Genomic DNA, 12,700 nt, shown 5'->3' with positions numbered 1-12,700 from the left:
CCAAACTTTGGTGCGGACGTCCGCACCTGAGAATTCTCGTGTATATATATATATATATGAAAGACTACATTTAAAGCCATAAATAAAATAAAAATAAGAATGAACAATCCCACCACACTTTATAACCACCCTGTTAGAAATTAAAATGATTCTCAAATCTGATTTGAAAGATGTAAAGAATCATTTTTTTTTTTTCCCGATGTAAAGATTTTATAGATTTTAGTTTAATATTATATTTTCACAAAAAATTTTGATTTTGAGATTAGTATTAGAATATTTAGTTTAAAATTAAAACGTGAGGTGAACAAAGTATTTGATGAGGTAGAAATAACTGCACCCATATACAAAACTTCTCATTATATTGCAGTCATCACATTGACAAAACCTTTTACGGTGATGAAGTAAGCCATAGCGTAAACTAATCCCATGAGAGAGAGAGAGAGGGAATAATACTTTTATTCTCTTAATCGAAAAAAAAAAAAGTAACCCATTCTTCCTTTCAATGAATCTTTAAACTGATTTCTCTTCCCCCCTCAAGTAGAACAGACTTATCCATTGCAAAAAGCAAGGATATTATGTGAACTATTAAGAAATAAAGTTTTTGAGGATACAAAATGGGGGAGGGAGGGTTTAAGATACATGGGCAGAAAACACGCAATATAGGCCAAATGATCAAAAATTAGAACAGTCCCAATTTGTAACTCCGGAAAAATTGACTTCCTCCCGCAAACTGGAACATTTGTTCCCTCTCGACATATGCTCTGATTTGATCTTTAGTGCCTAAATGCATTGGTGCAGGTTAAGGTCGCAATTGTTCCACAAGGTAGTCCCCCTTGGGGGTCTTTCTTAGTTGCAGATGTCAGTGAAACCTCTGGAGTGTATAAAACAAACTCAAATATGATTTTACTTCTCTCATGGTATCTCAAAAAGTTTCTTCAATTTCACAACCAGCTTCCACTCATCAATTGACAGCTCATCCTGAATATAAAAAATCACCCTTTAATTAAGACCAAGCTCCATGGTTTATATTACCCAAATTATTCAAAAATGCAATTTTGCTCACCCTGTAGCTTGTCTTAAGTACATCAATCGACCTCCTGGAGATATGGCTGACAAGTTCATCTTCAATTTCAAAATGCCTTCCATACATCTTTTGCTGTTCATCAGAATTTGTGCCAACGATCTGCAATAACAAAACAAAACAAAGCCACAAGCGCTCATCCAGTTCAATTTACAGGTAATCTTTCTGGTAACTAAGAGCAGTGCAAATTGCAAGCAATAGACTAACAAACAAGTAAAATCCATCTGACACACCAGAAAACAAACAATATCAATAGTAGTAACAATCCAATAAGCAGCAAGACACGGCAGTGCTTAATCAGCTGACAACTAAAAAGGAAAAGAAAATAACATGCAGGGAACAAGATCATCCAGAGGGCACAGAGTAAGTATGCAATATCCACAATGGTGACAATGAAAACTAAAAGGATAAACATTGAGAAATACTGCTGCTCCAAGAACATGACCTACTAGTGACCGATACAAGTTAAGTCTCAGAAGCTGAAGGAACTAGATCACCCGAGAAAGAAAAGGCCAAGTGTCAATATTATAGTTGAGAGCACCCTTACATATTATAAAACCAATTAAAAAAAGGAAAGTGAAATTTGCACTCCCCATTTACAATCCACACTCCTATTCTTTTTTGGGTTAATACTTTCATAAAGAGACAAAACATGTCACTAAAAACAAAATTTAAGTTGCAAGAAGTGTGGATTGTCAAATTGTGAGTGCCAAATTCCCTTAAAATAGTATCCTATCGGTATTTAGCAATACTTTACCGCATACAAGAGAGCACTGGTCAAACAGAAAATACAGTGTCACTTCATTAAGAGTGACTAAGGTTGCAAAGATGTGTGTTTATACATGTAAAATAAGCATACCTTGATAGCCACCTTCAGCCCCTTTTTCGCAACATCTACAGGTTTGTGATTATTCTCTATGGATGCAATACGCCCAATGTCAATAAAATCTCTCTGAGGAATGCAAATTGGAGTCCCTACCTGTACAAAAAGCACATAATTCAAAGGTGGTTGGATATATGTCGCATTTATGGCAAACTACAATGCAATCACCAAGCATCATCTACACCCATGAACATGGTGAACATGGCTTTTAGTGAAAGATAAAATCTAAGACCTAACCAATTAAATCAAAAGAAAGTGAAATTGTAATTACACAAAAATTATGAACTCAGATGAATGGTACTTTTTCGAGGCTTTGTTCACAACAAAATTGGACCACCGACTTGGGAAACTTAGACATGGACTGAAAGTCAACTGTAATTTCAACTTAATAAAAAAAAATTGTACTACTTACTACAGTAAGCATTCAACATTCAACATCTCTTTCAAGTCTCGGATCATTGGTTTCCCATTAAAAAGAAAAAAACAATGGGTGGGCTGTATGTTTCTTAGCAAAGGAAATCAAGAAGTAATAGAGAAAAAAAAAAATTCAAAAATAAAGTAAGATCAACAATTTTAACTACCAATCAAGGATCCTTTTGAGACTTAAAAAGGTGAACAAAGTCAAAGCATTTTGTTTGAAACACCTGCTAGAAACTATCCGGGAATTTGTTAGATTGAAAATTCTCAAAGCTAGATATCGCATGTCATGATAATCCTGAAACCTCATTAAGCACTAAGTAAAGCAACTGCAGTATATACCTTTGCAATGCCTTCAAGAACATCAACACCCAAGACAATTGGATCCTTTTTGTTGAAAACACAGTTGGGTAAAATCTTGAGCACACACGGAAAAACAGCTTCATCAGCTGCTTCCTTCTTCTTTTCCTCTTTGAGATTGTCGATATAGGCCTTAAATTGGTCAAATAAGTGATAGATTATGTCAGCAATAAAAATCTTCACACCCAATTCTTCTGCAAGGTCCCGGGCCTCAGGTGTCACTTTAACATCAAATGCCAAGATAGTGGCATACTCCTTTTTCTTTTCAAGCATTACACTGGCCTTCATGACATCCTTCTTGTGTACAGGGCCAATGCTAATACCACTAACAGGAATATTAACTTCTGGAGTTTTCAGAAACTCCAGCAATGCTTCCAAGGATCCTAGAGTAGATGCTTGAACACAAACTCCCTCACCACTCTTGTCAATCCTATTCAAGACTGATTTCATATCTTCCATAGCTGTTTCCTTGATATCATCCAAGTCGTCACCAGGCCCAACAACATATAGAGCAGTGCCAGCAATAGCATGTTCAAGTCCCTGCAAATATTAAACACAGAAAATAAAAGAACACTCGACAGAAGTTCAATGGCTAAAGATCAATAGATGAAAGTAGATTAGCCTCAACTTCAACCTAGAATTACCTGTGCTGTGATCTTGATACCTTGTGCAGCTTTGATTTGACTATGGTGCTGATAAGTTCCCTGAAACCAGGAAGAATACTGTCACCATCTGACATAATGGGAACAACTGGCATTGTCTCAAGACACCAACGGTTCAAAGCAGACATGAGGTGCAATTACACGCCTTTTTTCTAGCCGAAGCATTTCATTTTTATTTCAATTTTATGCATTTAAACCCTAATATTGATTCCTGGTTCCACCACTGTCAACTACTACTACTACTTTTCACCAGCATATATCGCAAGGAGCATTATTTGATATAATTCTGAACTAGCAATTTATCATTGAACATGCACTTTTTGTTGTATCCGAATTCAGAGTAATTAAAACTGAAAAAGAAAACCATACCTTGACACGAAGTTCTTTCATGGGATGTGGTGTCAACAAAGCTCGAATTGAAGTAACAATAGGTCCCTAAAAGAAAAGTAAGAAAGCAATATCAAGAATAATCATCATCTCGAAACTTCTAGCATGCTGACAATTATCATTGGTAAACAATTTTGAAAGAACTGATGCCAAAAGTTTGCCAGTATTTAACTAAAGTAGCAAGTGATAAATTGTCTGGGTAAAAGGTTTTAAATGCTTGCCTGCATGCCGCAAACCACTATTTGATCTCCTTCATGAAGCACACCATTAACCAACACAACATCAATTGTTGTCCCAAGGCCTTCAATAACCTTGACCTCCAATACCGTACACTGATGCACAGTATCAACCCTCCCATCAGATTAGACAAATTTCAAGGGTTAATAACATCACTGAAAACAAAGTGAATAGAAATCAAACCTGAATTTCATTGCTGTATGTAAGTTTTTCAACCATGGTTTTCTGGGCCCACTGAACCAATAGTAATAACAAATCTGGAATCCCTTCACCACTGCCATAATCAAAGGACAAACTATCAGGACGTAACATTTACAAAGATGCAAAAATCAAGATACAGCGTAGAGTTCACAAGCCAACCTGATGGCACTTGTAGGTACAATACTGTATGTTTCTCCCATTTCTTTATTTTTATAGTACAACTCAGTATTTAAGCCTTGCTCCATGAATTGAGTGATAATCTGGCAAGATAAGAAATGGCACAAAAAGAACAGGAAATTTAACAGTGTAAGCCAACTTTAGACAAAAAACAGAACAAAGGGATAAAGATCAAAAGCAAGAGATTGGAATGCACAAGACCTGAGAAACCCTCATATTGTACTCATTTACAACATCCTTGGATTGTTGCTTCATTGCCTTCCCTATTGGCTGGTTGCGGCAGGTTTTCCATCCATAGAGCCTGTCCACCTAGAAACAGATATCCATAAAAATAGAACTAAAATTAACTGTTGATGGGAAGGCACTAGTAGGGATGGTTCATTTGAACATAAGTCTTACCTTATTCAACGCAACAATGAATTCGGTATTCCTCATTTTCAAGAGATTGAGTGACTCTATTGTTTGAGGCTCTAAGCCATGCATAATGTCAACAACCAAAATTGCAATATCGCATAAACCTGAACCCCGCGACCTTAAATTTGTAAATGACTCGTGCCCAGGGGTATCAATGACCAATAGACCTGGGACCTTCAGCTTTGCATCAGCTTTCAGTTCCTTAGTCCTCTCACGGATGTTTTCTGCAGGAAAATATGTCGCACCAATCTGTTGAGTAATACCTCCGGCCTCACCTTCCTGAACATTTGTGCCTCGAATACAATCCAGAAGCTTAGTTTTACCAGTATCAACATGGCCCATAATGCAGCAAATGGGAGAGCGAAGATTATCTTCACCCTCTTTAGAGGCAGAATCTGAATTTGGTGCTTTTTTCTTTGCAGCAGCATCTTTCTTCTTACCTTTGTCAACTTCCACCTCAGATTGTTTTTTCTGATTCTCAACCTCATGAGGCTTTATTGGTTGAGAAGGAATGGTTTTCTGCACAGAAACTGCAGGCTTCATCCCTTTATTCACAACAGGTTCGACCTCTTCATCAGAAAACCCGCTTTTGAATGAAAGGTTAACAACAGCATCATCATCCCAGCTTTTTGCATCCCATTCATCATCATCATCCTCTTCTTGTTCCACTCCATTCTCATTAACAGATTCAGAAACTTCGGATAGCTTCTCTGCAACTTCAACTGATTCCTGCTCCTCAACCTTCTCAAGTTCCACAGAGTGAAGCTCAGGAACATTAACTTGCTGGTTTTCTTCTTTTCTTTCTTCTGTGAGTTCCACAGGCTTCATAGTAGCTGCACCATTTGCTTGATTTGGTGCTGGTTTTGACTTCTTTTTCTGATACAAAGGTCTTTTAGCCGGTTTTTCGTTTTCTGTGGTAGGAGGTACACCCTCCACTGCATTGGGATTATTTTTAAGAAACTGGTCTCTCATTTGCTGTAGTCGCCTGTCCTCTTCTTTTTGCTTGGGAGTCTTATATAAACCTGCCTTCTTCAACTCTTGGATCCTCTCCTTTTCCCTCTCTTTTTTCTTCCGCTTTGCCTCCTCCTTTTGCCTCTCAAGTTCTTCTTGCTTAAGCCTCTCCTCTTCTTCTTTTTTCAGTTTCTCTTCTTCTTCCTTTTTCTTCCTCTCTTCTTCTTCCTGTCGCCTAGCAAGGGCCTCTTGCATCTCCCTGACATGTTTAGGCACCTTCTTTTCAGCTGCTTTGCCTTTCACTTCCTTCTTCTTTGGTTCAATTGCTAGCTCAATTTTCACTTGTTCTTGTTTTTCATCCTTGACATCTACAGATGCTGCTGCTGCCGCCTTTTTCTCCTTTTCCTTCTCCTTCTTCTTTTTCTTCTTCTTTGCTGCAGCAGACTCAACAGTCTCTACTTCAGCTTCCTTTGCAGCAGACCCACCAACTGGGGCAACAGCATCAGGTTGAACCTCAACTTTCTCCTCTTTTTGAGAATCGGCAGGCTGAACCTCAACTTTCTCCTCTTTCTGAGGAGCAGCAGGTTTTGATGGAACCTCACCTAGCTCTGCAAGAATCTTATCCAAATCATCCTCTTCTTGAGCAGTCCTTACATTCTTCTTCTTCTTTTTCTTACTTTTTGAAGGTTCTGGATCTTGGTTCTTATTGTTGTTAGAATAATCAGCTTCAATTTTACTAGTAGCGGTAGCTGGTTGTTCGGGCTCAACTACATCTGCAATTTCACTCCCAACCCCAGCATCTTCACCGACTGCAGTAAACACACTATTACTTTTCTTCTTTGAAGACTTCTTTTTACCAGTGAATGTAATCATAGATGCACCTTCATCCTCAACTGTATCATCACCAGCTGTAGTTGGTTTCGAAATGGAAGTATCTTCATCATCTTCATCGTCAAGCAATGCTGCACTGAAAGAATTACCACCACTCTTCTTTGAAGTCTTTGAAGACTTTTTTTTCTTACCAGAGAAAGTAATCTGAGGAATATCGTCATCCTCATCATTCTTTTCATCCTCCTCCTCCTCATCATCAGGAGCACTAAAGCTGGCCGCTGCAAACACACTCCCACCCTTCTTTCCACCCTTGGAAGCCTTCTTCTTCCCCGTAAAAGCAATCACAGGATCGTCGTCTTTCTCATCATCTTCAGCTGCATTACTCTTATCCACAATATCATCATCCACCTCACCATCATTATCCCCTTCATCACCAATGGCATCAAAAGCCGACCCCGCAAACAAAGTTTTCTTCGACCACTTTGAAGGTTTCTTCTTCCCCGAAAATTTCAACGCCGGAGCATCCTCCTCCTCCTCTTCATCACCTGTTACCGCAGACTGCTCATCAGCCTCCCCATCCTTATCCTTATCCTCATCCTCAAGCAACCCGAAACCCGACGAGCTGAACGTATTCCCACCACTCTTCTTCGACTTCCCCTTCTTCTTCCCAGTGAACACAACTTGCGGAACCTCATCTTCATCCTCTCCGGCCCCCTCAAACTCCTCATCCACTCCCTTGGCAGCTTTCGAACCCCCCTTTTTGGCCTTCTTCCCTTTACTAGGAGGAGCAACAACCTTGTCTTCCTGGACCTGACTCTCCTCGGACAGCTCAGTTCCGACGGAATACTCGTCGTCTTCGATCACCAGGTTCTTCTTCTTCGATTTCCCACCACCCGCCGGTTGCGGATTCTCCTCGTCACCGCCGCGAGCAGTCGGCTTCTTCCGACCCATGAATGTTTCGACAGATTATAAATCTCTTTGGTCAAAATTGAAACTCGCAACCCCTCTCCCAAATCCTAATCGCAAAATCAACAATAATAATCAAAAGAGAGAAACGAAAACCCTAAGCTGCGATTGTGTATCTCAGAAGCTAGAGAATTAGATCCAAATTTCACAGAATCAGAGATAGAGAGTCACAGCAGGAATGTGGAAAAGAATCTGATCCTATAAGAACCACATGTATATTATATGTATATATATATATGAATATAGAGAGAGAGAGCTTACTTAGAGCAGTGAGAAGAGAGCAGAAGAAACAGAATCAGAGAACGAACGAAGGAACGGAGAGGGGAGACCGTGAAAGGTAGAGAAGGACGTCGTAGTGTTTTGAGCTATTAGGGTTGGCTCAGGCTGGATTTTTCGAAGAAAAGCCCACAACCGCCTTTTATATCATTTTCCCAAAGCCTCCTTTCGGGTCTCGGTGCAAATTATCTGTCACTACCCTCTGCATCCGCGACACTCGTGTGTCGAAAACGTTTTCAATATATAGTTATTTTTTTTCCTCATTTGTAACTGTTTTTTTTTTTACGGCTATTGTCACCCCATTAAATACTTGGTTTATCCCACATTTCAATTTTAAACTAAATATTCCAATACAAACCCCATAATCAAGAATTTTTATGAAAATATAATATTAAACTAAAATCTATAAAATCTAAACAACAACAATTCTCTACATCTTTACATCGGAGAAAAAAAAAATTCTCTATATATTTCAAATCAGATTTGATAATCACTTCAATCTTCAATAAGGTGGTTATACAGTGTGATGGGATTGTTTGTTCTTATTTTTATTTTATTTTATTTTATTTTTGGCTTCAAATGTAGTCTTTCATAGGATTTTCTCAGCTGCGGACGTCCGCACCAATTTTTTGGTGCGGATTTCCATTTTTGCACCACTTTTCGATAGAATTTCCTTATCTTCACCATTTAGTATCTAGATAATATTGTGTAGATCATCTCTGCAAAATTGCAGCCAATTTGGTGATCGTTAAGGCCCTCAAACTCGAAAAACAAATAGACGGACTGAATTCTGTCCGGTTGTGTTCATACCAGAAAAACTCGAGTTTGAAGACCTTAACGATCACCAAATTGGCTGAAATTTTGCAGAGACGATCTACACAATATTATCTAGATACTAGACTGTGGAGATGAGAAAATTCCATCGGAAAGTGGTGCAAAAATGGAAATCCGCACCAAAACCGTTAGTGCGGACGTCCGCAACCGAGAAGGGCTGTATATATATATATATACAAGGATTATTAGGTGCGGACGTCCGTACAGGTTTTCCGTACTGATTTCCACCGTTTTTCCACCATTCCAGCGCCAGCGACGCCGTTTCTTCTCCCCGGCGTGATCCTAGACCTCCCCCGACGGTCTTGGAATGAAGAAGAAGGCCGGAGAGATCGCGATTGGAGGTCCACCATGATCGGTCGTGAAGTTCTGAGTGAGATTGCTGCACAGACCTCCGATCGCGATCTCTCTGGCCTTCTTCTTCATTCCAACACCGTAGGGGGAGGTCTGGGATCACGCCGGGGAGAAGAAACGGCGTCGCTGGCGCTGGAATGGTGGAGAAACGGTGGAAATCAGTACGGAAAACCTGTACGGACGTCCGCACCTGATAATCCTTGTATATATATATATATATATACAGCCCTTCTCGGTTGCGGACGTCCGCACTAACGGTTTTGGTGCGGATTTCCATTTTTGCACCACTTTCCGATGGAATTTTCTCATCTCCACAGTCTAGTATCTAGATAATATTGTGTAAATCCGTACGGACGGCGGAAATCCGTACGGAAAACCCGTATAGATGTCCGCACCAGAAACAGACTGTATATATATATATATATATTCATAATCATAAAGAAGGAACTCAAGAAAAAGATTAAGGAGAACGTATATAGGATATACGTGGTTTGAGAAGAATGGAGGTCTACCTCAAATATATTGATGAGTATTTGTATATATTTTTAGATTTTATCATATTGGGGAAAATAAAAAATGAAAATGAAAACCAGATTTTCTCAAAATTTTAAGGGTAGAACTGGAACATTAAAGGTAAAAAATAAAGAATAGGGTGAACTGAGCATTTAGTTGGGTGGAAATAGCCGCACCTTTTTTTTTTTTTTTCATTTTATGAAGTTAGTGGGTAGTAGGGATTGGAGAGTTTTTTGGCAGTTAAAACTCTCACTCGTTGCAGTTATCTCTTTCATTACTTTTCTCTCCCCAGTAATCTCCTTTTTTATTTATCTTTGTTTTTTTTTTCTGTTTACCATAATAACCTTCGTGTTTGGTTGTAAGGGTAATGTGATAGCTGGGCAAAATCGGCAGTTCATATTTTAGTGAATTTGTTGATCGCCCGGCTTTATTGTAGTAGAGATGGCCACGCCACATATTTTCTTTTCTTTTTTTTTAAACAGTACAGTACAGTACATGACAAATGGTTTACACATAATTTTGGTGTTTCAAGTCTCAAAACAATCATAAGGTACATGAATTTTTAATCTCAATCAAAATATGTATATGTCGTTATGTCTTCCGTTTCTTGTGTGATTTCCGTTAACATTTGAGGTACAAATCTGTCACTCTCTAATTTAGCAGTAATAAATTATTACAATTAATAATTACTAAGGAGAGAAATTAAAAAGATTCAATTCTCATTTTTGAACTAGTAATAAATTTTTTTGAGGAGCAGCAAAGTCATTTTTGAGCACAGAAGATCTAATTTTCATTGCTGAACTAGTAACAAAACATCAATTTCTGGAAGACCAAAATTAAAACAGAAAATGGAATAGAGTGATATACTTGCAAACAACAAAGTCATTAAGATTATAGTCTGAGTTAACAAAATTAAAAAAATATATATATAAATAGAAAAAGAATAAAACAAATATAAAGAAAAGGAAAAATGGAGAAAACCTGAAATCACCCTTTGAAAATTAAGAAATTACATAGAGTTAACGGCGTTATTGACGTCATGTACTAAAAATGTGTCATGATTCTTATGTCATGTACCTTTATGATTGTTTTGAAACTTGAAACACCAAAATTAGGAGTGTACCATTTGTCATGTACTGTTCTTAAAATTTTCCTTTTTTTTTATATTAAAGGTTTTATAATAATAAAAAGCTTATTTTGAATCAACGATTGTTGTCATCCAACCGTCCATTCACAAATCATCACTTGGCCCTCGATATAATGTCTTCATTAGAAGTTCTCTCTTGTCTTTATTACCAGATATTATCTATTTGTCTCTAGAAAACCTAGGTGGCCTATGACATATTTAACCCTGGTCAAGGGGCGCCTCTGACGTCATCACGGTTTCATCTTGATGCTATCAAACGGGAGATGACAAAGCTATGGTCTTTCCCCCTTAATTTGTTCAGATCTTAGCAGTTATGGACTAACACTTGGTGCGTTTTGTTTTCAGGAAACCAAGACATGTGGGGGCTTGGTGTGAGTCCACAATATGGTGGTTTGGCAACGGGTCACCATTTATAGAATCTTGGTGACTCGTAGCCAGTTATCCATATTAGGTTCAATGTCGGGTTTTCTTGTTTGCAAGTCTTCCTTCCTTCTCTTCGTTGTGGCTTACTTGACTCAAGTCTTCCTGCCTTCTCTTCATTGTGGCTTACTTGACTCATATACTCTCATATAGAATTTTAATTTAACTGAGACACACAAAACATATAAAATCACTAGATAAAATTTCTATCGATTAAAATGGTTATTTTAAAATCGTTTTAAAAAAAAATCATTCCAATATGTGTCTTCATCTATATTAAAAATAAAATCAAGCAATTTATATTGAAGATAACGAAAAAATCAATAAATATTTAATAAAAATAATAATTTGAATTGCCAAGCAATCATTTTTATTTTCAAAAACAAAACTAAAGCAAGTTGCTTCTAAGGGGATTTGACCGGTTGAACCCTCAATCACTTCCTTACCCACAAAATGTAGCTGGACCAGTACGTTAGGGTTGCTTATCACGATATTTACTAACTAAATGTGTATATGTATAGAAAACATCAGTGGGCGTGTGCACTACTATTACCATGAGTGGCTCCGTCGTTGCTCTCACAAGTGTACGAATCACATCAAGTAAGGAAAATATTTAGACCTTGATTAATGTATGTTGAGACCTCAACAAGAAAGGGAAAGAGAAAATAGTAAAATGTATGAATTCAAAAGAAAAAACTAATTCATTCTTCACTAATAATGCTCGATCAGTTCCTTACAACCAAGACCACATAGTTTGATGGATAGCTAATACATAATATCTCAAGGACATGCAGATACACACTTGAGGAGCATGTTGCTAAGTATGGATGACCTCCTCACCCTGACACTCCACCAACTTCTCATCCTTTAGAATTTCTCTCCACCAGCCTCACCACCAGCTGACATAATCGCATTGGAGCCAACACATTCCTAAGGGAGTGGTGCACTGGAGAGCCTAGAGACTGATGGTGCCTCATGCTGACAACACCTTTGAGATCGTGGTTTCCTACATCAAGGCCCTGGAATCCAAAACGAGTGATTGGGCCAAGAACATGCAAACCAAAATTGGAGAACTCAACAACTCATTGTTGCAAGTGGTTGGAGCTCTTGATATCAGGGACGGAGGATAGTAGTGAGTTCTCTGGACTTTTTTTTGTTCTTTACAAATAGTTTATGGTAGGGATTCATAAAATAAGTGTATATATGTCACATCCCGACCCTTATATTTTTACCTTATTTACTAGCCTGATTATAATAAGAATTTTACCGTCTCCGTCATTGTGTAAATAGTTTAATTGGTCCCTAAAGGGGTTTCGGGGATGATTATGTGCGGAGGATTATTCGTATGGGGAAAATACGACGACGGTAAAAATAGTAAATTTTAGCTAGTAAAAGGTAATTTTTATTCGGGTATTATTTTTTCGGGGTGTTTTATTTTTTTTGGAATTGGGTTGATAGGTTGGACCGGTGGAGGCCCAACCCATTTTTTTTCTTCCTCCCTTTCTTTTTTTTTTCCTCTTTTCTTTTTCCTCTCCCCGAGCTCTCTCTTCCCGCCGGACTTCCAGCCGTCCTCCCTCCGCCGTCCGGCCACC

General features: G+C 38.2%; 1 pseudogene across 1 annotated transcript; it reads right to left on the bottom strand.

The window, feature by feature from the left end:
• Nucleotides 1-484: 484 nt before the first annotated feature.
• On the bottom strand, nucleotides 485-8,055 carry LOC101298848 (annotated as a pseudogene). The gene is made up of 15 exons (XR_183971.1): nucleotides 7,829-8,055; nucleotides 7,172-7,617; nucleotides 6,497-6,658; nucleotides 6,329-6,442; nucleotides 4,805-6,283; nucleotides 4,607-4,714; nucleotides 4,388-4,488; nucleotides 4,211-4,301; nucleotides 4,012-4,122; nucleotides 3,773-3,838; nucleotides 3,386-3,445; nucleotides 2,724-3,281; nucleotides 1,941-2,060; nucleotides 1,064-1,183; nucleotides 485-978 (listed from the first exon to the last, which is right to left on the bottom strand). The product of XR_183971.1 is annotated as a eukaryotic translation initiation factor 5B-like (transcript).
• Between the last annotated feature and the right edge of the window lie 4,645 nt (nucleotides 8,056-12,700).

This window comes from Fragaria vesca, linkage group LG2 (genome assembly GCF_000184155.1).
Source record: "Fragaria vesca subsp. vesca linkage group LG2, FraVesHawaii_1.0, whole genome shotgun sequence".
Classification (NCBI taxonomy): domain Eukaryota; kingdom Viridiplantae; phylum Streptophyta; class Magnoliopsida; order Rosales; family Rosaceae; genus Fragaria; species Fragaria vesca.
The sequence above is the reverse complement of the archived record's forward strand: the minus strand, read 5'-3'. Positions and strand labels throughout refer to the sequence as shown.